Raw genomic sequence first — 24,202 nt, forward strand, 5'->3', positions numbered from 1 at the left:
TCATTCCCATCAAAGCAAGACTTGCCTTCCGAAGTCAAGTCATAATCTTCACAAAACGCATGTGCTCATTTTTTTGCTTTTGGCCAATGTCTCCTGAGCATCTCCTATGTGTTAGGCCTTGTTCCGAGCACTGTTTGGAAAAAGACACAGTTTCCTTTCTGAGGAGTTACCACATGGTGAGAAGTCGGGGGGAGAACTGGAGGTAAAAGCACATTTTAGTTGTGATGACTGTATCTACTGTTAACATTTTTCCAGTTCTATTATGTTCTGAGCACCTAGGATAAATTATTTTGAATCTTCATACTCATCCATTATGTCCCAAGTATTAGACTCCTGGGTGTTCCTTAATATTGCTTTTAGGGTTGCCTTTCCTTATTTTATTTTTAAAAAGATTTTATTATTTATTTATTCATGAGAGACACACAGAGAGGGGCAGAGACATAGGCTGAGGGAGAACTGCTTCTTCCTGCAGGGATCCTGATGTGGGACTCGATCCCAGGACTCTAGGATCACGACTTGAGCCAAAGGTGGATGCTCAATCACTGAGCCACCCAGGTGCCCCTTTTTTAAAAAAAGAAAAAATTAAAGATTTATTAATTTATTTTAGAGAAAGAGAGAGGGAGAGAGAGAATCTCAAGTGGGCTCCCTGCTGCGCTCAGAGCCACACATGGGGCTCGATCCCACCACCCTGAGATCATGGCCTGAGACTAAATCAAGAGTCCACTGCTCAACCAACTGAGCCAACCAGGCACCTCAGGGATAGCCTTCCTTTTTTTTTTTTTTTTTTTTTTTTTTGCCTTCCCTTTTAATAGTAGCTACCTTCAGTTTTGTTTTATTTGTTTTAAAAACACCCTTTCCATGCCTTATAAAACAGAGTTGACCCTCATTGTTGGAAGATTCCGTATCTGCGAATTCTCTCCCTTGTGGAAATGCATTTGCAACCTCACTAAAGTTCACCAGCACTCCCAGTATTTTTTGCAGACATTCATGCACATGCACAGAAATAGGAGCTTTTGGGGTCTCCGGATGCAGCATTCCCACCTGAGGTGGGACGTTTTGCCTTCCTAGTTTCCGCTCGCAGGCTGGATACAAGGGTCCTTGCTGTGGTCTATTTCGTGCTTTTTTTTCTTTTTTCTTTCTTTCTTTCTTTTTTTTTTTTTTTTTTTGCACGTTTGCATTTTTTGGTGACGATTTCCCCACTGTCCTGGCCACCATGCATCGTGTGCCCAGCCCAAGGGGCTGTCATGTGTCTTACCGTGTCCTTTCCTATCATGTGTCTTACCGTGTCCTTTCCCGCAAGAGTTCTAGCACCATCACCCGTGAGCTCACGGTTCATGAATCAATGAAATATATTAAATGAGATGTCTTTAAGCAGAAACACACGCAAGACAAGTTTATGCATCGATCTGATCATTGATGAAAATGTGATCGGAGGCTCCCGGGTGCCCTCTCCTGTGTTTCTCCCAGGAGCAGCGGTTCAGTATTTACAAACTCAGTCTTCTTCGTGACTTTGTAGAACATAACCACCCCAAATACTGCGGATCCCCTGTGTTTCCTCCCCCTTCTTGTTTAATACCCTAGGAAAGTGAGCTCAGAGAAGCTGGTTGCCAAGTTCATGCCCAGTTTGACTGGCTCTGAGCCCTCTGCTCTTTCCACCCGCCTTCTCACTCCCTCCTCTTTTGTCTGAAACCTTTGAAATGTGAGGTTTATTTTCTATCCCTGAAGGGGTCATGGAAAAATTGCCCATCCCCACAAGTCCCCTACATTTTAATTGTCCCAGAAGGGTCTGGGGGCTGGGAGTGGTGGTAACCCGCGCCCCCACCCGCTCGCTGGGCTGGGTGCAAGTTCCGCATTTCAAGTCCACCCCTCCCAACTTTGAAGCTTAATAGCTTTAAAATCTTACAAGTTGTAAAAACAATTAAAGCAATAATCTTAAAAAGAAACAGAATGCTGCCTTCAAAGGAATGTGAGCCATTCACACTTCGTGGTTCAATGCGGCCTGAAGCCGGCCCAGGCCTGAGAAAACCCAGAGTCGCCCTGTGAATTTGTTGATGCCAGCTTGGACAGACTGTTTATTTTCATGATTTCATGGAAGAATTTTAATTTAATGAGTGTTTTATACTCTAATGTAAAGCATCGTTCAAGCCCTGTAATTACTGTGTCAAAATAAGCCTCCTTAAGCAGCAGCAGCTTGAACCCCAGGGTTGTGACTCGTATCCGAATCAGGCCCAGGCCAGGAGGGGAGGGGATGGCTCGGAGCTGATCGGCTGCTTGATGGAATTGGAAATTAATGCCACCAAGGGTGAGGGGCACCTAGCTGAGCTAATGCCCCCCAACCTGTAGCTCCAGTACTTGAGCTGACGGCCCTGGACACAAGGGTATACTCATCCTTGGGCAGTCTGCGTCCTCTCCTGGCTGAGAAATGCTTTCATAAAACCCACCTATCCTCTGGATGGTGACAGCAGGTAATTTCTTTCTTTCTTTTAAGATTTTATTTATTTATTCATGAGAGACAAAGAGAGAGAGGCCGAGACACAGGCAGAGGGACAAGCAGGCCTGATGTGGGACTCGACTCCAGGATTCCGGGATCACGACCTGATCCAAAGGTAGATGCTCAACCACTGATCCATCCAGGTGCCCCAATTTCAGACACTGTAGCTCATCGGTTCCGCCACCCCCATACACACACACCTCTTCTTCTCCTTTTTTTCTTCTAAAGGAGGATATTTTGTTTGCAGCTTTATGCACGACCTACAAAAATGATGCCTCCTCTCGTTTCTTTTACAGCATGGAAGAGACTTCTGGGTAGCCTACAAGGGACAGGCCAGGGCTCCTGGTCGCCCAGGTCAGAGTTGAAGGCCAAGTGGAAACCTCTAGTTTTAGCAAAATCCCTGTCCCTGTCTGCTACCTGCAAATTTCTGTCTCCTCATCCGCTCTCGCCGGGGCCAACATTCCTGGGCACCTCAGGCTTTTCCCTAATGAAGCACAAAATGGTCTTTCCAGATGCAGACTGAGAACCTCATCTTTCATCACATACCCCCCCTCTTCCCTGGGCGGGGGATCCCCCAAACAAGCCACTGGAACGTCTTCTCTGGGGTATTTCTTTTCATGCGAAGCTGCCCAGATCTGTGCTCATTGTTTCAGGTCCAAGAATCCGACTGAGCAATTCGAGAACTTGATGTTTCCATCCCCTGCAAAGAAGTATGTGTGTAGTGGAGCTGTTGGTGCTTTTCTTACTTAGCGATGGAGGAAGGGACTTGTCACTCCGGGAATGAAACGGTCTCTGGCCCTTTGCATGTTGATGGCACTTGCCAGTTATGAAGTGAGAGCAGCAGGGAACATTCGAGGGTTTCACAGCATTGCAAGCCCTGCTGGGATTCATAGTCTCTCCCCGTCCAGGTGACCCAGGGCTGGTGTTACCCTGTTACTATGGGGTGACCCGAGGCCCCGGGGAGATGGGGGTGAAATGCATCACTACAGTGAAGCAGGACTTAGCCTCGGGTCTTTTTTTGTTTTTAAAGATTTTATTTATTTACTCATGAGAGACAGAGAGAGAGAGGCAGAGACACAGGCAGAGGGAGAAGCAGGCTCCCTGTGGGGATCCCAATGAGGGACTCGATCCCAGGACCCCAGATCACTCCCTGAGCAGAAGGCAGACGCTCAACCACTGAGCCACCCAGACATCCCTTGGGTCTTTTTTGATTCCCAGTTTTAGGCTTTTTCTAGTGAGGATTGCCAGATTTAACAGAAAGAAAAAAACTGATACCCAGCTAAGTTTAAATTTTTAAATTGGGATACATAATGAATACTTGGAAAACATGCCCATAGGATAATTAGGTCATCCATCTACTAAAAAAAAATGTTTCTCTGAAATTCAGAGCTATCCTGAACCATATCTGGCAATCCCATTTCTGATTCCTCAGCTGCCTTCCCTGAAATATAGGAAAATCTAAGTCCTCGAAGTGCAGACGGTGGGCCCCCAGCTGAACCCACGGGTGGCTATGTTTGTTTTGACTGATGTATATGAAATTTGAATTTGGGGACTATCAGATGGACCAGATGCTCTTTGGCCACGGCTGTGCCCGCAGCTGCTCGCGTGGCACCAGCAGCTCCCCACGAGCATGCTGCTCAGTCTTCCCAGCTTCGGGGTGGGGCACCCCATTCCAACCTTTCCTTCCAGGCCCTGCTCCTCTATTGCCTGTGGTTGGAGTTCCCAGTCCCGCTTCACCAAACCCTGGTGTGAGTAATCTTGTGAAGGAACGACAATGAGCTCAGTGTGCTAAGGGAGCGCCGGGCACTAACCCGGCTTCACTAACCGTGGTGTCAGTTAATTGTCCGAGATGTGGGCCTGGGGGTCCCTCTGTGCACCCCTGAGGATATGGAAGGGCTCAGAGGAGAGAAATAATTGGGCAGGGCACACGATGCCATCTTTCTACCCACGATCTGTCCCTTTTCAAACTCTTTCATTCATTTCCAGGACCACATTTGCTAAGTGACAGCCATGTGTCTGGCTCTGCTAGGTCAATGGTCTCGCCAGCGATTCTTTTCTTCTTTCACTCGAGAAAGACTAAGTCTGAAACCGAGAGGCATTTGAGAAGTGCTTTGGCTGTTCCAATCCTGCGATTCAGGGACGGGTCTGGATTTTTAGGTTTTAAGAACCCTGCATCTTGGTGGAAAACGCGCTTCTCATTTTGCGCCTGTGATGCCGCTAAATTGTGCCCTGGATTTATTTCAAAGCGAAAAGAAGCAGCAAAGATTGCAATTCTTATGCTGTAGTTGCTCTTTTTAACTCAATTACGTTTTGACAATTCGGAATGAAACTTGGGGGCATGTCTTTGTTTAAGCCGTGGGCCTTTGCATTGGAACAGTCAGCTCAAGGTACATGGCTAGTGTCAGGACTAACCATCTTTGACAAGGGCATTTAGCGGTTGTAATTCAAATCTAATTCAGAACATCTTAGCACCGGACCTGTCAGGCCCTTAAAATGCACTGTAACTACAAAACCAAGGGCGATAGTCCCAAAGCCAGCTCTGTGCGGCCTCAAGTTGATATGTCAACAAGAGCAGTTACAATTAGGGGTTCTTTCAAGCATACTAAACTAATTTACAGTACTCTGGAAAAGTGGGAAAAGGACCTGAGGCTTAAAAGTCCCAGGACTTCTAGATTTCAAATCCACAGCACATAAAAACACAATTAGAGTTCGGCACCCAATAGCATGGGCTTGAGTCTGCCACTCGGTTCCATGTGTACTTTTTGCTCTTAAAAATAGATAGACTTTAAAAGTGCATGCATGTGTGTAGTTAAAACAAAATAATAATAATAATAGTTGACTCTTGACCACTAAAAAAAAAAAAAGAAAGAAAGAAAAAAGAAAGAGAAAGAAAGGGGGGGAAAAAAAACCAACCCAACCCTTGTCAGGTTTTATTAGGATCATGTTGCGGGTTTGTTAAACCCTAAATTGGCAATGCACCTATTTATTATTTGTGGATGCTGCTTGTAATCGAATCTGGCTTAATTGGGGAGTGTTTCTTCTTGATGGGGTTCTCCGTTCGGCCACAAAGCACCCAGAGTCGGTGTGGCCTGGATAGCTTGAATTGGAACAAGAGCCGGGCTGGAAGGGAGATTCGGAGCACGGCCGGTCCATTGGACACAGACAGGATTATGGTGACCAACATGTAATTTTACCATCAAGATAAAATGGGGCCCGATTTTAAAGCCCTCTGGTGACTCTGGGCAGCTGCGCACTTTTAAGAGGCACTGCCTTCATGCAAGGACAAAGGCTAATGGGAATGTTTGCGGATTTTGCTTTTATGATTTATCTACTCTTTATGCACAACAATATAGACCCTCCACTCGAGGGACTCGTAAATGTGATTTTACTTCCCAAATTACAAAGCTAGTCAATTATTCGGGAATGAGTCATTCATTCAAAAGTGTCAGTAATGTGATGTGTTAACCATCAGGAAATTTTACACCAATTGGAATTATAAACACCAGATTTAAAGAAAGAAGAAAAAGAAAAAGAGAAAAATCTTAGCCAGCAGTGAGCTCTCTTTATGAATGGTACCTTCTGTTAGGTACTACTGCATTTGGAGGGAGGCAGAGCTGAGGGATAGATGGGGGAATTCTCACCCCTCCTGTCTCCTTCTCCCTGTCCCAAAGCTGAAGTTCTTTTAATATCTTCCTCTGCAAGACAGAGATGGATGGTGAGCCACCTTGCCCTGGGACGGAGCAGATGGCCAATGGAGTAGGTGAGGGGGGCTGAGGTACATCCTCTCTGTAAGCCTTGTAGGCTGTGGGATGGGCTGGGACCCCGAAGTGGAGGGACAAGAGTGTGGGCTGAGCTGCTTCCATTGAGCTGAATCATGAAAACCCTCCTCTGCGGTCCACACCATCCTCCTCTCGGGGCTTTTCCTCCACGTGTCTGGAGGCGGCCGTGCAGCGCTGACCCTCGTGGCTTTGGGTTTGATCCCAACATCCCTAAACTCCTCCTTGTGGGCGGGCCTCTTGGAAGATTGCAGTCTGGCATTCTCAGGGGAGTGTGATTGGAAAGATTTAGTTGTGATGACGGATCAACATGCTGAAGCAGAAACAGTGGTGGTTCCATCCTGAAGCTCCTTCACAGAACACTAGATAACTCAGGGTTGGGGAACCAGGGTGACAGAGCTGGGCACGGCCCTACGATCATCTCATCCCAGTGTCCCAGTGGCCCTCGGGGCTGTGTGTGCCTGAGAGACTCACTCACCCTCTCTGATCCCTGGCTTGGCTTCCATATCCCAACCACTTGCCTCCTTAAAGGCTCAGCCAACGACTCTGCTTCTAGATGGATCTGTTTCTGGCTGTGGAATTTCTGGATTTCTCCCAAAACGGCCTTCCTTCACTGTTTCCCCCAGTGAGCAGTGAATGTCAATTCCTGCCCCCGCAGCCTCTTCTTCTGCTGCCCCCAGATCTGGGGTAACATCCAAGGCCCACGGACTTCCATCACTGACTCATCGTCTGCCACTGTCATTCCACGTCGGGGTGGGGAGGAAAACCCGTCTCACCCAGCCTTGCCCAATCCGGACTGAGACAGGATTTTAATAACATATTAATTACTTACCCTTTCCCTTCTTCCCAAGGGGTCAAGGCAGCTTAGAACAAAGGATTCTGGTTAATTCATCATTTCAATAGCTAGTTGCTGTACTAGTTTCTGGTGCTATGTGGAAACAAAAACTTCTGGTCTTTTCGGTAAAAAGCAAAGGGTGTGATTACTCCCTCTTGGTTTTCACTGAAATGGCCATGAGGTGAGAAACAGGGAAGATCTTAAACCAGCTGGTAGGTAGGGGACGGTGCCAGGCGTGGGTCCCAGATGGATTCCAGTTGATAAAGGACAGACTCCAGAATGCTTTTTCAGAAAGCAGTATAACTTACAAGAAGAAACCCGGACTCTAAGGAGGCCCTTTATTTGGAGGGACATAGGTATAAGCAAATCAAGTTGTATATATTTTTTTAAACTATGGTACGTAAGTAGAATTTGAAGGCAGCTGTATGGCTATTATAATTGTACTTATGTAATAATTAATGCACTTGTTATATAATTGTATTTGTGTAATTAAGGTTACTTGCCAAAGATCTCTCCCTCCTAAGCAAACCATCTTTGTTCATCTCTGACTTCTGGGCTCTGGCATCGTATCTGGCATATAGTACATACTCATTAAATATGTGTTGGATGAAAAAAATAAAATAAAAAAAATAAATATGTGTTGGATGAATAAACAAAAGGATGGTTACCTCAATGGCAAAGTTGGAAGTGACAGTGGAGAGAGATGACTTCTTGAGGCTGCATGTGATATCAGTGTGCCCAGAATATTTTTTTAAAAGATTTATTTATATGAGAAAGAAAGAGAGAGACAATACGAGGGAGGGGGAAAGGGAGAGAAGCAGATTCCCTGCTGAGTGTGGAGCCTGACATGGAGCTTAAATCCAGAAACCCAAGATCATGACTTGAGCCAAAATCAAGATTTGGACACTCAACTAACTGAGCCACTCAGGGGTGCCCCTGCCCAGAAGATTTTAAATTTCCCAATCATTGGGGAAAAAAGACAAAGCAAAATAAAGTAGAATCAATCATTTAAAAATATCTTATAAAACAAGGTGATGAAAATATCGGTATGACAATAAATGCGAATGGGTTAAATCTTATGCTTCCTCCTACACTGGACTGAAAAACCCAAAACCCCAAACCAAAAAACTCCATACTCAGCTACGTTCTGTCTCTAGGAGATACACCTAAAACAAAACAGCTTGAAAGTTTGAAGGAGAAGTGTTTTCAAGGAATTATGGGACAAAATAACAAAACAAGACAGAAACAAAAAACTAAGTTTTGATTGGTAAAAGCTGAAAACATCTATCAAGAAAACAGAACAATCACAAAGTTTTGTTTTAAAGATTTTATTTATTTATTCATGAGAGAGAGAGAGAGAGAGGCAGAGACATAGGCAGAGGGAGAAGCAGGCTCCATGCAGGGAGCTTGATGTGGGACTCGATCCCAGGACCCAGGATCACGCCTTGGGCTGAAGGCAGACACTCAATCACTGAGCCACCCAGGTGCCCTGAACAATCACAAAGTTTTAGGGATGAACTACATCGTATTAAAATCTAGAAAATGGATTGTTGATGATACAAAGAGAAATGACCACAAACATAACAAGGCAGGAAAGTCAGCATACTTCTCTCAGTTGCTCAGATTGCATAGGCAAAAGTGGGAGCAGGCATGATGTGGACGATACATTTATTTATCTCCTCTTCTCAGTTGCTTTACAACTTTTCTGATTCCACAGAACGTTAAAATAAATTTATGATTAAAATCGCCGTGATAGAAATATGGATATGTTCAAAAAAAGCACGAGCCCAGCTTAGAGCAGCAGCAGCAACACCAGAATCGTCAGCTGCTGCAGCAAAAACTAGCAAAACCCGCTTCAAGGGAATGGAACAATGTTCCTCTATCTCTTAGATCAAAGAATAACTAAACACTGCAATGGGAGCCTACCAGGAAAATACTGATAATGACCCCCTCCCCCCCCCAGTGCCTGGAAAGTCCTATAACGTGGCCCAATCCGTATCAGCTGATGTGTGAGTTCCTTGTGGCTGCTGGAACAAACTAGAATGGACTTGGCCACGCTTGGTCTGGGGCTGGATGGGGGAGCCTCTCCCAGCCACCCCAGTGGTTCTGGGCTGGAGACTGCATCGCTCCAATCTCTGCTTCCTTCTGCTCATCACCTTCCCCTCTGTGTGTCTGTCTCAAATCTCTCCCATGTGCCTCTTAGAGGCACACAAGTGGTGGCAGTTAAGGCCCAGCCCGATAATCCAGGACCAGCTCCTCTTCTCAAGATCCTTGACTTTGTGACGTGTTTGTCACATAACCTAGTATTGCCTCTTTGGCCATTTAAGGTGATAGTCATGGGTTTTGGGAATTAGGGAGCAAATACACCTTTGGGGAGGTCATTTTTCTTCCCATCACAGATGCAAATCTGTAACATAAAATTCTTTTCATTGTTAGGTAAGAAAGAACACAAATCAAGGAACCAAATGTTGTCAAGAAGTCAGAAAGAGCACTGGACAAAGTTAAGGAAATCAAAAAGAGGAGATTAATAGAAAAAGAGCTGTTATTCTGTTTGGGTTTTTGGAGCCGTAAAAGTGGGGATGTTACGGGGCAGTTTCTAAATTTTAATATGTAAATATATAAATGTCAACATAAATAAAAATATGAAATGAAGACATCTGAGACTTTATTTAACTCATTAGTTAATGAAGCAACCAGTAAGATGTGACGACTGGTTCAGAAAGGAATTCAAAGAGCAGAGACCTGAAATGCACTTACAGATAGACGCACGCTGGTACTCTCCGAGGCAGAGCCAGGTGCAAGGTCCAGCCTCCAGGTCGGGCTCGAAAGGGTCAGGGGTGGCCTGTGCCATGTGCCATGGGCCCGGATGATGCTTCCCCATGGCTTGGGGCCATGTCCACCCAGGGCCCTCTCTCAAGCCCTAGCAATCAGGCAAGTTTCATTAGGGACAAGCCTCACCTCCCTTTCTGCCCCTGCCGTGGGATCCTCATAATTGATCGTAGGGGGCCCACAGATTGGAAACAGCCCTTTAGCCACATGTGGGCTGTGGCTCCCAGGCCAGGTGATGGCTCCTCCACTCCTGCTTCCAGTGCCAGCCCTCCTGGAAGGGGATGTGTGTGTGGCCACTTCCGTGCGCCTCAGAAAGGAGCTGGGGACAGCTGCAGGGTTGCTGGAAGGCCGGCAGTCGGGACCCTTGGTGGCAGAAAAAGGAGACATGCCACTTTCACCACATTCATCTGCTTCACTGTTTTCCCCGCTGTCCCTCCCAAAGCCCCCCCTGCACCAATGATGGTAATGGGTTGCCCAAAGGGAAATCCTTTCCCAAACTCACTAAATTGCAGAACCTCTTCTGTCCTCCTTTCCTGGAAGGCAGCTGGAGGGACGGGCCATCCGCGGAGCACACGCTGAGGAGAGCTGGCTTGTGCACTTCCTGGAGGCCTCTATTTTTTTTTTTTTTAAGATTTTATTTATTTGGAGGGAGAGAGAGTGAGACCATGCACAAGTGGGGGAGGGGCAGAGGGCGAGAGACTCTCAAGCAGACTCTCCACTGAGCGTGGAGTCAGACGTGGGGCTCGATCCTATAACCCTGAGATCATGATCTCAGCCGAAATGGAGAGTTGGATGCTCAACCAACTGAGCCACCCAGGTGCCCCTCCTGGCAGCCTCTTACCAGAGGTTCTGTGTTTCAGACATATGGGTAATGGGTGTAATGGGTCCAGTGTACGACGGAGACCTGAGGCCAGGAGGGGTTGTCCTGGACCTTTTCTGCCCTTCTCCAAAGCCAGGATGTTGTGCTGGGGCTCAGGAACTGGCCTCTCCACCTCTGCAAGGTGACCCACGCTCACGCAGCGGAAGCATCACTGGGAGAAAGCATAACGTAGTGGTCAGGAGAACAGACTCGGACAGAACCAGGTTCAAGTACTAATCTTGGCCCTTTAGTCGAGCTGGGTGCTTTGCACGCATCGTTTAATTCCTCCAAGACTCAGTTTCCCCATCTGTGAACTGGAAGTACAAGACCTAGCCTACAGCTGGAATTCAAGGCAATGTATCAGTAAAGCTCTTTAGCTCAGAGGCCACTCTTAGTAAGTGTGCGGGCCCCCCAGGAATGCAGACTGGCTGTTGTCATCACCCCGGCAGCCTGGCGGGTCAGCTTCCTGCTGGTTCCGTCTGAGGATGGGTGCCCACCTGCCCGGCATCTCATTCAGAGACATTTCCCGCCTGGTGATGCTGGGAGCAGATGCAGACTCCTGGGGTGTGTGAAACAAACCCCTGATTCCAGAATCTCTTTATTTGGAGTCCAAAGGATTCCTTTTAGGGAAGCAAAATCCCACCTTGTAACAAAAGCGGATTTAAGAACAAGCCTGCTTATATATCCACAGGAAATTCTTAGGGAGGAAAGAAGGAACTTTGTATCTGTGGTAACAATTGTGATTGTTGACCCCCTTCCAGTAACTTCTCTGTAACGATGACTTCACTTTATGCTATATGATGGAAAATTGAACTCCAATAAAAAAAAAATCAAAAACAAAACCAAAAAAAAAAAAAAAAACAAAACCAAAAACCCACAATGACTTCACTTAATAATGAAGTTCAGAGAGGTTGAGCGTTTTGTCCAAGCTCACACAGCCAGGACACGGCTGGGTGGGAGACAAGCCAAGTTTCATGCAAACTCAATTTCCTTTCTGGAACAACACAGCGGCCCATGTTCATGAGGCAGGGTGGGGCTCACCGACTGCCCCGGTTCAGATGCGAATCATCTCCGAGTTGACTATCGACATCTTAGCTGGACTCTGACTTGTGGTCTGTCCCGCTCACCACCATCCAGTTGTTGACAGCACAGTCTTGTTCTTTAACATTTTTGGTGGATTAATGTACGAAGAGGTGGTACAAGCACAAGATACAAAATTCAAGAAGTCCAAAGGGTTCGTGAAAAGGGAGGCACCCTCCCATCCCTGTCCCCAAGCCCCACAGGTGTCCCTCTGGCACCCCCATCGTCACCAGCTACCTCCAAAGACAGTTAATGCATATAATGCAGAGTCCATGTGTTTGTCTGTCCCTACATCAATGACAGCACCTCACGTGTGCTGCCTCGAACTTTGCTTTGTCCTCTTCAACATACCTTAGGGCTTACTCCATGTCTGTGCATTAGATCCATCATACTTCAGGGCCCTGTACGGTATTTTATTGTTCACACCTACCTTATCTTACTTAAAAACATATATATTTATATTTAGTGAACACTGATATGGTGGCATTTTGTATGCTAGGCCCCCTTCACACACTTTTCAAGCATGAATCCACATAATCTAAATACGGCCCTAGGAGACGTGTTGTATTGTTTTTCTGTGTCTGGTGTGATGTGGGCTAAGGGCACACAGAGAAGGAAGAGGGGAAGGAGACCTGAGCTAGTCCTTGTAGGCATGACTTCCTCAGGCATGCCGGGCTCTCACTGTGCCTGCTCCAGTGCTTTTTCCTCTCTGGGCTTGTTGAATTGCATCGCAGTTAGATGGTAAAGCAGGCATTGCTATGATCCCATTTTACAGATGAGGCAACTGTGGACTCCTGTGGTTCAGGCAGGATTCCAATCCAGGTGGGTGTGGCCCAGGTCCTACACACTGGACCACTCAGGGCCAGTTCTCAGGCTCTTGACCTCCTGAGATGTGTGTACGGAGATGGGAGGAAAGAGAGAGTCTGACATCAGCACAGGGGCAAAGCAGGTTCTAGTTAAAGGAGGATCCTTGGTGTGGGGTCCTGTTGGCAACACAAGGGGATGAGTCTGTACTTCAGGTTTCAAGGAAACAGCCCATCAAAAGAGGAGCGTGTTGGTTGCCCTCTGTGTGTGAGTTCCCAGGATCTTGCATTCATACCACCTCCTCTTCTCTCTGTCTCTCTCTCTCTTTTAAAGATTTTATTTATTCACGAGAGACCCAGAGAGAGAAGCAGAGACACAGACAGAGGGAAAAGCAGGCTCCCTGTGGGGAGCCCGATGTGGGACTCGATGCCAGGACCCTGGAATCATGACCCGAGCTGAAGGCAGATGCTCAATCACTGAGCCACCCAGGTGGCCCTGCTATCGCTTTATCACAATCTTGGCCATCATCATCTCAACACATGGGATTGTGTGCTCATGGGACTCTTCCCTAGTGGACTTCTGTCCACGGTGGAGACAGGTCGGGTGAGGCTTCAGTGTTAGCAGCCAGGGCCAGGGAGATCCCCGTGTCAGAGATCTGAACTTGGGGGGCAGGGGCAGGGAGGAGTCCTTTTCCATGCCAGCAAGCTTCGCCCTTTGGAGTCAGTCTCTTGTCCTTCTAGAATATCATCTCTACCAGGAATTTTGCTGCATCCATTTTGACAAAATTACGCATCGATGCTCTCCAAAAATATCAAGGTCATAAAAGACAAGGAAAGATGAGAAAATTGCTGGAGACTGCAGGAACCCATCGGGATCCTGGAGCAGAAGACGGACAGTGCAGGGGGAACCGGTGAAACAGGAATAAGACCTTTAGTTCAGTTGATAGGATTGTGCCTAAGTTAACTGTGTTAACTGGGACTTTAATGATTTCACTAACTAGGTGTTAATTTGGGGGAAGCTGTGTGAGAGATATACAAATACTTTGACCTGTTTTTGCAACTTTTCTGTAAGTCTAAAATTAATTAAAAAAAAAAAAGACCATATTTGAATTCAATGCTGTGTTTCTTTCCGACCCCCTTCCTTCTTACCTCTTCTGCTCATGTCCTATAGTTATGCAAGCGACTCTTTGAAGAATCTTTGTTAATGAGAACAGAGATGTGGAGAGAGGGGAGAAATGTGAATAGTCTTCAGTTTATTTCTGTTTGACTTGGGAAGGAATTTTAAGGTGACCCAACATCTCATCGAATTTTGCCCAAGTTCATTATGCATTTTGCTTAAAAATTTAACTCTTCGAACTAACGATGATTTATTCGGGAACTCCTTTGTTCTGCATGCAATCCTGGGAGCATAAGAACAATTCACTGAGGGCAGCCCTGGTGGCTCAGCGGTTTAGCACCTGCCTTCAGCCCAGGGCCTGATCCTGGTAGACCCAGGATCGAGTCCCACGTCGGGCTCCCTGCAGGGAGCCTGCTTCTCCCTCTGCCTGTGTCTCTGCCTCTCTCTCTCTCTCTCTGTATCTCCCATGAATAAATAAAAAAAATATTTAAAAAAAAGAACAATTCACTGAATGCTTATTAATGGATTGTATGGGCATATGTTGGTTTAATTAAAAAAACATGTATGGAATGCCCACTCAGGACTGGTGCTAGGACCCAAAGTCGAACAAGACGCAGACCTAATTTTAGGGTGCTGAGATGACAGAGGAGACAGATACTAGGATACCTGAAGGGTCTCCTAATAGAGACATGTCCAGAATGAACATGAGAGAGAGAGATTGATTAATTCTGCTTGCGACATCAGTGATGACTTCGCAGAAGAGGTGATAGTTGAAGGACAAATACAATAGGGCCTTGAGGGTTGAATAGGAGTTCAAGAGGTAGAGAAAGAATAGCAGGTGAAAGGGCAAGGAGGATTGTCTAGACAGTGACTGTATACCCCTGGATTCCTTCCATCAGGAAGATACTAAATGAATGGTCTTGCCAGTGGGACGTGAGCACCAGATGTTTGCCACTCCTGGGCTGACATGATTAAGGAAGGGGTACATATGCCCTGATCTCTTCCCCTGTCTGACGGTTGGCTGTAGAACATCCTGAGTTCCCAGGGATGGCAGAGCCACAAGATGGAAAGCACCTGGATCATCAATCACACGGAGGAAAACTGTTCGCCAAATGGAAACACACTGAACTGTTGCGTGAGATGTGGAGTTCTAAAGTGCTATGCTGCTGAACTTTGGGGATTTATCTGTCACAGCAGCAGGCATCCCTGTAACTTATGCAAGCAGCCAGGAAGTCCAGTGTGTGGAGGAAGGAGGGAAGCCATGGGCAGCTGGCGCAGGAGGGCTGGTGAGATCTGACAGGGAGGAGTCTTGAGTGATGCTCTATGGAGTTTGAATATTTAACCTGTAGAAGTTTTCTTTGGAAGGTTCTTGGATCAAACAGCAAAGGAATGGGGAGACGGAGTTAAAGGGTGTGGATGGGGCTGGCAAGCTTGCTACCAGAGATAATTGAAAGTTAAGTGTAATCATAGCCTAATTTAAAAATACCCAAAACATCTCCCTGGCCATGCAGTTGTTCAGAGGAGGCAGGCTTCAGCTGACTCACAGATTGGCAATATTTTAGAATATTTTAGCGGAAAAGGAAATCTCTCTCCCTTCAGCTTAATTTCTTTCAACGCGTTATGAATGGCTTCACATTCATGAGGCCCTTTGAGGTCCTCAATTAGCTATGACTTTAGTAATATTATTATTTTAATACATTCCATGCAGACTCGCTTCTCCATTCATTGAAAAGGATAGTCATTCGCTTCCCATCTCATTAGCATTCATAAATACGGTTTTCATTTGCAGAGATGGAACTCATGTCTGGTGGAAATTACTACTCCCCTTTTAAGGCCATTTTTACATTTATTTTGGAAAATGCATAGAGAGTTTTTGACTTTTGCAAACAGATTAAAAAGTTATGTAAGAAAAATGTGAATGGGGACAACATGATACAGAGTGTAGGGCCCAGACCTTCACTGAGCGGCAGGTGTCTGGGTGTGAGCCCTGTCTCTGTCTGAACTTGTTCTTTGGCTTCTAGCAAAGTTTTACCTTCCCATCTTTGAAATGAGGGTGATGGCTCTAGGTCAGTGCTTTCCAAAGTTAGGTTGACGTACCACTGGTGTGTATGAGATAGTTTTTTTTTTTTTTTTAGTGTGGGGAGGGAGGGGCAGAAGGAGAGGGAAAGAGAAGCTTTTATTTATTTATTTATTTACTTATTTATTTATTATTTTTTAAGACTTTATTTATTCATGAGAAACACACTAAGAGAGACAGAAACACAGGCAGAGGGAGAAGCAGGCTCCATGCAGGAAGCCCGATGTGGGACTCGATCCCAGGACCCCGGGATAACTCCCTGAGCCAAAGGCGTAGACTCTCAACCGCTAAGCCACCCAGGTGTCCTGAGAATCTTTTTTTTTTAATATTCTATTTATTTATTTGAGAGACAGATTGAGCAAGAGATAGAACATGAGCTGGAGCAGAGGGAGCAGGGACATGGGGCTTCATCCCAGGACCCTGGGATCATGATCTGAGCTGAAGGCAGATGTTTCACCAACTGAGCCACCCAGGTGCCCCTGAGATATTCTTACTACATGGATGGATGTTTTCAAAATTATAATACTTATATATTTATTTTGATGTTTAATAAAAACAACACAATTAGTACATCAAACCTATGATTTTGTAGGTATTTTTGGAACATGGAGATTTCACTTTAAATTCATGGAAAAATGTAAAGGGGGTCAACGTAAAGAGAAAATAGATAAGCAATCTAAGTACTTTGTGGATGTTTCAAAAACTGTGAAGGTGGCATGTTAGTGACTGAAGTTGGGGGGTGTAGTGGGGTTTTAGCCTAGGTTTGATGATTATGGTTGATTGCACCCTGAGCCCATTGGTTTCTATTTAAAAAATGAACCCAGACTGAACCATTTCTTTCATTATCCATACAGTAGAGCATTTTTAAATAATCACTTTCAGATTATTCTTCTCTTTGATTCTTGGGGTACTAACTCTCTCATTTATCCTCAAGGTGATTCATTTCTTCAGATGGTTTGTGATTTTTTTTTATTGCAATTCCGTCTCTCAAGGAATAGTTTTCTGTGGGAATCCTATGCCACCGTGGATTATAAATTGTTTCTGCAGAATGGCTTTTCCAAGTTTCACTTGTCCTGGACTAGTTTTTTGTGTTAATTTTACAAATTTAGGGTCCAAATGCGTCTCTCATGAGGAATAAAAAGTTTAACTTGGGTTACCAAATTTTAGAAGGTGAATTTTTTTTCCTGTGCAGGCCTGTGCATGTGTGGCAAGCTGCCTTGCCATTTTTCTGCTGGTGGCTTTATGCAACAGTCTTCATTCTCCTATGTCCTGTACACACCTGTTATAGGTGACTCCTCTACCTCCTTACACACTGAGACCTCTGCTCTTGGAATGAGGGGAGCTATAGTTGTGAAGTCACTGGTGTCATGGGAAGTCCATTGAGATCCACAGATTGGTCATTCATTCATTCATTCATTCACGCTTTCACTCATCACAGACATTCACTGAGTGTGTGCTGCATGCCAGGCACTCTGCAGGATACTGAGGCAAAGATCTCCCAGAACTTATCTGCTAATAGGCTCAAAATGAAAATTCCAGCTCCACTGCTTACTAGCTGTTAACTTTGGGCAAATTATTGAGCTTCTCTGAACTTCGATCCAGCACAAGGTGAGGAAATGGCTTAGATCAGAGTGTGGACATTCATCTTGGGAACAGGAGGGAAAGCAGAGTTTATGACTTCTACGTAGACTGGTGGGTTCCACGGATGGCCATCTGAAAGTTCTCTTCTGATCGCTTCAAACTTGTTTCAGTGAAATAATGTAAATGCTCAGCCATCAGCAGAGAGCAAGCAGAAAAGAGAGGGTGTCGCCAGTTGGAGGAGAGGGAGAGCACAGAATAATCTTCTAGGAGAGGATGACCAGGATAAATTGGAAAAGACTGCTGGGTGGCCCCCCGGGACTACCTGAGGCTTGGGTCTTGAGCTCAATCAAGCTCAGCCCATTTGTGTGCCTTTCCCCAGCCCTGCTCAGCCCCTGGGTACCAGCGTGGACTAGGCAGGTAAGTTTAATGAGATTTTAATACGCATTGTTTCATCAACCCTCCTGACAGACCTCAGAAGCTATTGTGTAGCCATTTCCCAGATGATAAACTGACATGCCAAGAGGTAAAATGACTTACTCAAGATCACACTTAGGAGGGGAAAAGGCAGGACTGGAAGCTGGGACTGGCCTCAAAGCTCACACTCATACTCCTATCTATGCTCACGGAGCCACCCCATGGACCTCCCAAGGGAGCCCTAAGTGATTTTGACTGTTCCCATCAGCAGGAAGCTGCTAGTAGACTCCAAAGTGGGCTGTCGAGGTCTAGATTCAATTCAGCTACGAGTTCAACAGTAGCTTGGACCACATCACTTGCCCTCTGCGGGCTTGATTGTCTTCTCTGAAAGGAGGGGATTAGGCTAGGGCCCACCTCTGCTCCTTTCCTGCTCCTTCCTGCTAAGGGCTTCTCCTCCTCTGTCTCCCTCTCTTAGAAACATGTTGGGATAAAAGAAACTCTTGGAATCCTGCAGGAGTCCAGCCCTGCATGGACCTGAAGTCCTTCTTGTTTGACGCGAACACATCTGGGCATTCCATCTTTTCCCACCACCATCTCCAAAATCTGGAGCCTATTGAGCGTGAAGATCATCTGGGGTGGAAATCAGGCCACACCGGACAGGACAGCGGGTCAGGGCACTGCCGCCTGTCTCACCACCGAGTTTGGAAGGCCCGTCAGACGGGGGCACTTGCTCTGTCACTGTGCTGCCCCCGTAATTGCGATAGGCTCTTTTGTTATTAAACAGACCCAGCCCAAACAAAAGGGATACTGTTTCTTTTATGAGTAATGTGCTAACTCAACCCTGGAAAAAAAAAGAAAAAGAAAAGAAAAGAAAGTTCAAGTCCAGCGTAGGGACTGAGACAGCATAAGATTTATTACGAAGGTTACAGAAATTATTCCTTCTTTACAGCACTTAAACTGTCTAATTATTCACAGCTGTTTCCAATTTGTCTCAGGTTGTTAATTAAGGGGGGGGTGGGTCTTCCCCGCCTTCCAGGGGCAGCCACCTGAAGCCTCATGAGGCACCACGCAGAGGGGCTGGGGCACGAGGGGGTCCGGGGACTTGGCAGGAGAAGCCCTGCAGGGTGGCCAGTTTGCGTTGTCCATTAACCTCTTGCTGAGATGGAAATAAAACGCAAGAGACACTAATTTCCCTCCTGCAAGTCGGGGATGCTGATTTAGGGGATTACCTACGGAGGGAGAGGCCTGAGTTCTTGACCTCCCCTGGAGTCCAGGGGTCCTCTGATCACCTCCGGCACTCTGGGGAGCCATGGGAAGAGCATCCTTGTGGAAGTGGAGGGAGTGAGTGGGTCCCTCCTGGCCAAGCCCAACACACAGAAACAGTCAAGTCGGACCTTCCACCTACTTCTCCACACCCCATCTACCAACCCTTCCCCTCTGCAGACTTTATTCCCTCTGGACCCCTCTTCTGTCTCCCCCATATGCACCCCTTGTATCTCCTTGTTCCAGGTATCTTTATAGCTTTGACTTTGAGCTAGGTGATTACCGTCAAAGTTTGTTCAGCAAACACTGAATGGGCACCTGTTGTGTTACGAGCAGAGCATGGGGGTTCTAGAAAGGAATAAGATGCGTCTGATTCCCTTGTGGATTGGAAGTTGTAAAGGAAAATATCTTAATCACCTTTCACATCTCCCTGGTGCCAGGAGGGGGGCTAGTATACAGTAGGTGCTCAACAAATACACGTTGAATAAATCGACAAATCACAGAATATTCTGGCTGGAAGGGACCTTGGTGACAAGTCCATCACTTTGGTTTAAAATATATTTTAGGGGCACCTGGCAGGCTCAGTTAGTAGTACATGCAACTTTGGATCTAGGGGTCATGAGTTTGAGTCCCATGTTGGGTGTAAAGCTTATGTAAAAGAAAATAATAAAAATAAAAATAAAAAATATTTTAAAATCTTTTTTTCTCTGAAACAAACATATTCATTTTAGAAAAATTAGAAAAGTAGAGAAGAAACTAGAAATCACCTATCATCCAATCTCTGAAATTTAATGATCATTACCAGCTTTAACATGCACCTTTTCGGTCTTCTTTCAAAGAATTTCATGCATATTTTCAAGTAGAACTGGGATCCCATTATTTAACTAGAAATTGTTCTGTCGTTTTCATTTTATTATAGTAACAATATATTAGGAACATCTGTGTCATTAACTTCCACATCATTCTTTATAAAAAATTTATTTAAATTCGATTTGCCAACATACAGTATAACACCCAGTGCTCATCCCATCATGTGCCCTCCTTAATGCTTGTGACCCAGCTCAACTGCAACATTCAAATAAACATGCGAAGTTTTGATTATTTACTTTTATGATCGTTTCTCTTACCAGTGGTCAGACTACTTCAAGCTGTTTTTATTTTATTTTATTTTATTTTATTTTATTTTATTTTATTTTATTTTATTTTTGTGATTGCACATACGCTCAATCAAACATCCATGACTTCTCAGAAGAGAAAGTTGGGTGGCCCAATCGGGTGGCCAGCCTGCTATTAAGTCATTGTCTCACAGCTCAAACCCATCCTTCTACGTTCTTCCCTGTGGTGCTAGGATGGGTAGTCCCTGAACCATCCTTCTGCTTTTCCATTGTAGAATGAAGAAAAGGACACACGAGAAGATGAATGTGGGAAGTCTCTGAAATGGCTGGAAAGGAATAACTTTGAGTAGGCTGTTTGATGGTTAAGGACTAAGTGAGCCTAGAAATATCTATTCGTGACTTTGAAATAGAAAGGGAAGCTTCCAGTCAGGTAGGAGTCTCTCTCTTTCTCTCTCTCTCTCTTTGGTAAAATGGAGCACAATATACGAGGCAATTATGTAAAGACAAGCCCTGGAGAGTGAGTAAGATCATGTAGACTCCAAGGGAATAAACACTTGGAAGAAGGGAATGGCGTGGGGTGAATTTTCCTGTTTATAAAGACTTTTTAGCCTGAAGGCGGGCCACAGTGGGCACCACACAATGCAGCTAAAGTGCAAATTTCTAAACTTTTGGGAGGACATCAAAAGAACAAGTTTCTGCACAGTGAAGGAAACCATCAACAAAACTAAAAGGCCACCTACTGAATTGGAGAAGATATTTGCAAGTGACATATCCAATAAAGGATTAGTATCCAAAGTACAAAAAGAATTGATATAACTCAATACCAAAAACTAAATAATCCAATTTAAAAAGGGCAAAAGACACGAACAGATATTTCTCTCAAGAAGACATCCAGATGGCCAGCAGACACATGAAGAGATGCTCAACATCACTCATCCTCAGGGACATGCAAATCTAAACCAGAATGAGATATCCCCTCACACCTGTCAGAATGATTAAAATAAAAACAAAAGAAATGGCAAACATTGGAGAGGGTGTGGAGGGAAAGGAACCCTCGTACCCTGTGGGTGGGAATCCAAACAGGTGCGGCCACTGCGGGAAACAGTGTGGAGGTTCCTCAAAAAATTAAAAACAGAATTACCATATTATCTAGGAATCACACTGCTATTTACTCCCCCCCAGAAAAATACAAAAACATTAAGTCGAAGAGATAATGCACCCCCATTATTGCAGCAGCATTATTTACAATAGCCCAATTATGGGAACAGCCCAAGTGTCCATTTATAGATGAGTGGATAAAGAAGATATTACTCGGTGGCACCTGGGTGGTATGGTTGGTTAAGTGTCTGCCTCTTGGTTTAGGCTCAGGTCATTGGATCCAGCTCTGCATCATCGGGCTCTGCACTCAGCATGGAGTCTGCTTAGGTTTCTCTCTCTCTCTCTTCCTCTGACCCTCCCCTCTGCTCTTTTTCTCTCTGTGTATTGAATAAATATACAAATCTCTAAAAAAAATAAAGAAGAAGATATTATTCAACCATAGAAAAGAATGAAATCTTGCCATTTGCAATGACATGGATGGAGCTAGAGAGTATCATGCTAAGCAAAATAAGTCAGAGAAAGACAAATACCATATGATCTCACTCATGTGTGGAATTCAAGAAACAGAACAAATGAGCAAAACAAAAAGAGAGAGAAAGGGGTGTGCGTGCACACACACACACACACACACATACACACACACCGAGGAATAGACGCTTAATTCTAGCGAACAAACTGATGGTCACCGGAGAGGTGTGGGGGGATGGGGGAAACATGGATCATGGTGAAAAATAAAATAAAATGATAAAAAATAAGATAAAACCTATTGGTCTAAAAAAAATACACTACTAATTTCTGGCTTTTATGGAAATGATAGTGTCGACAGACACATTCTCACTTGATAACCAAGAGAACCTTTGAGATAAGTTTATCTTTTATTTTACAGATAAGAATATGGAGATTTCCATAGGGGAGAAATAATTGCTCTTTACTGACAATATCCTGTGCAACAATTGTTGGGCTTGATTTACCTTCTTAACCGTCCTCTTGACAATGACCTTATAAAGCAGGTGGGCTTCTTATTCTCCATCTTACGGTTGGAGAAACTGAGGCCCAGAGAGCTCGAGGAATTCGAACGACATCTCTGGGCCCTGGAAAGACTGTGGTCAAGCACGGAACTCAGATATACCCCAAACAGTGGGGGAAATGCTCTCCAGCCCAGGGTTTGACCTGAGTTTACCACTAACTAGCTGTGCCGTTGCGTGTTCCTTTGGAAGAGACTGCGTGTGGGAGAGCAGGGGCTCGAGAGTTAGCCTGGCTTTAAATCTAGCTACGTGCACTTGAGCCTCAATACTCTTAGTTACAAAATTGGAATGGCAGTTAAGATCCATTTCACCCCTAGTTCGTTTCCTAGAGTTACGAACTAGGGGTGGTGGAAGGGGAGGTGTGCGGGGGGTGGGGGTGACTGGGTGGCGGGCACTGAGGTGGGCACTTGACTGGATGAGCACTGGGTGTTATTTTATATGTTGACAAATTGAACACCAATAAAAATAAGTTTATTTAAAAAAATAAAAAATAAAAGGATAAATAAGATCCATCTCATAGATTCGTTGTGAGGTTTGAATAAGGGAACATACGTCCAGTGCTAATGATATTGCCTGGAAAACAGGAAGGGCTCGTTAAAAGTTAGCTATTCTCATGCAGGCAAAATACCCGAATGGTAGTAGGCGCTGTCGCTCCTGCCCTGCCCTTATCCCCACATCCTTACAGTGCTCACCTGCCTGGCTCCCCGCTGTCTGCCCCTGGACTTCCTTTTTGTGTCTAGAACCAGCTCTGCAGGCAAGAGAGATGCGCTGGAAGTGCTGATGAATTACGAGTTCTGGCAGCAATCCTCAACCAGTGACTAAGGGCAGTTGGTACATCAATACCCCAGCTCTCTCACCCTCAGAGGGGACGACCCTGGCAGGTACTGTGCATCATTTCCCACAGCTGCCTAGGGGATCTGAGCTCTGGTTGTGCATTGACAATCCACCCTTCACTGGCCTCACTTCCCTCTCCCTCTTGGGGTTTTCTGTAATCACTTCCCCCCCCCCCAAATCACTGGTGCTTGAGTCCTTGTCCTGGGGTCTGCTTCTGTGGGGACACCAGCAGAGACAAGGACCCACCATTTTAAGCTCCATCTTTGTGCCTTAGACTGTGCTAGACCCTTGACAACAGTCTTTCATTTCTCTTTTATTTTTTATTTATTTTATTTATTTATTATTTGAGAAAAAGATTTTATTTATTTATTCGTGAGAAACACACACACACAGAGGCAGAGACATGGGCAGAGAGAGAAGCAGGCTCCATGCAGTGAGCCTGATGTGGGACTCAATCCTAGGACCCCAGGATCATGCCCTGGGCTGAAGCCATATGCTTAACCGCTGAGCCATTCAGGCGTCCCTTTATGTTTAAAAAAGATTTTATTTATTTATTCATGAGAGGCACAGGCAGAGGGAGAAGCAGGCTCCTTGCATGGAGCCCGACACAGGACTCGATCCCAGGACCCTGGGATCATGCCCTGAGCCGAAGGCAGGTGCTCAACCACTGAGCCACCCAGGTATTCCTTGTTTTTTCTTTTTCTTTTCTTTTTTTTTTTTTTTAAGGTTTTTTTTTTTATTTATTTATTTACGATAGTCACAGAGAGAGAGAGAGAGAGGCAGAGACACAGGCAGAGGGAGAAGCAGGCTCCATGCACCGGGAGCCCGATGTGGGATTCGATCCGGGGTCTCCAGGATCGCACCCTGGGCCAAAGGCAGGCGCCAAACCGCTGCGCCACCCAGGGATCCCTGTTTTTTCTTTTAAAACAAATGATTATGGAGGCCATTATTCCTCTCGTTGTACTCTGAAGAGAAATAGGCTCAGTTGGCAGGGGGAAGAGGAGA

The sequence above is a fragment of the Nyctereutes procyonoides genome, unplaced genomic scaffold (assembly GCF_905146905.1).
Source record: "Nyctereutes procyonoides isolate TBG_1078 unplaced genomic scaffold, NYPRO_anot_genome, whole genome shotgun sequence".
Lineage (NCBI taxonomy): Eukaryota > Metazoa > Chordata > Mammalia > Carnivora > Canidae > Nyctereutes > Nyctereutes procyonoides.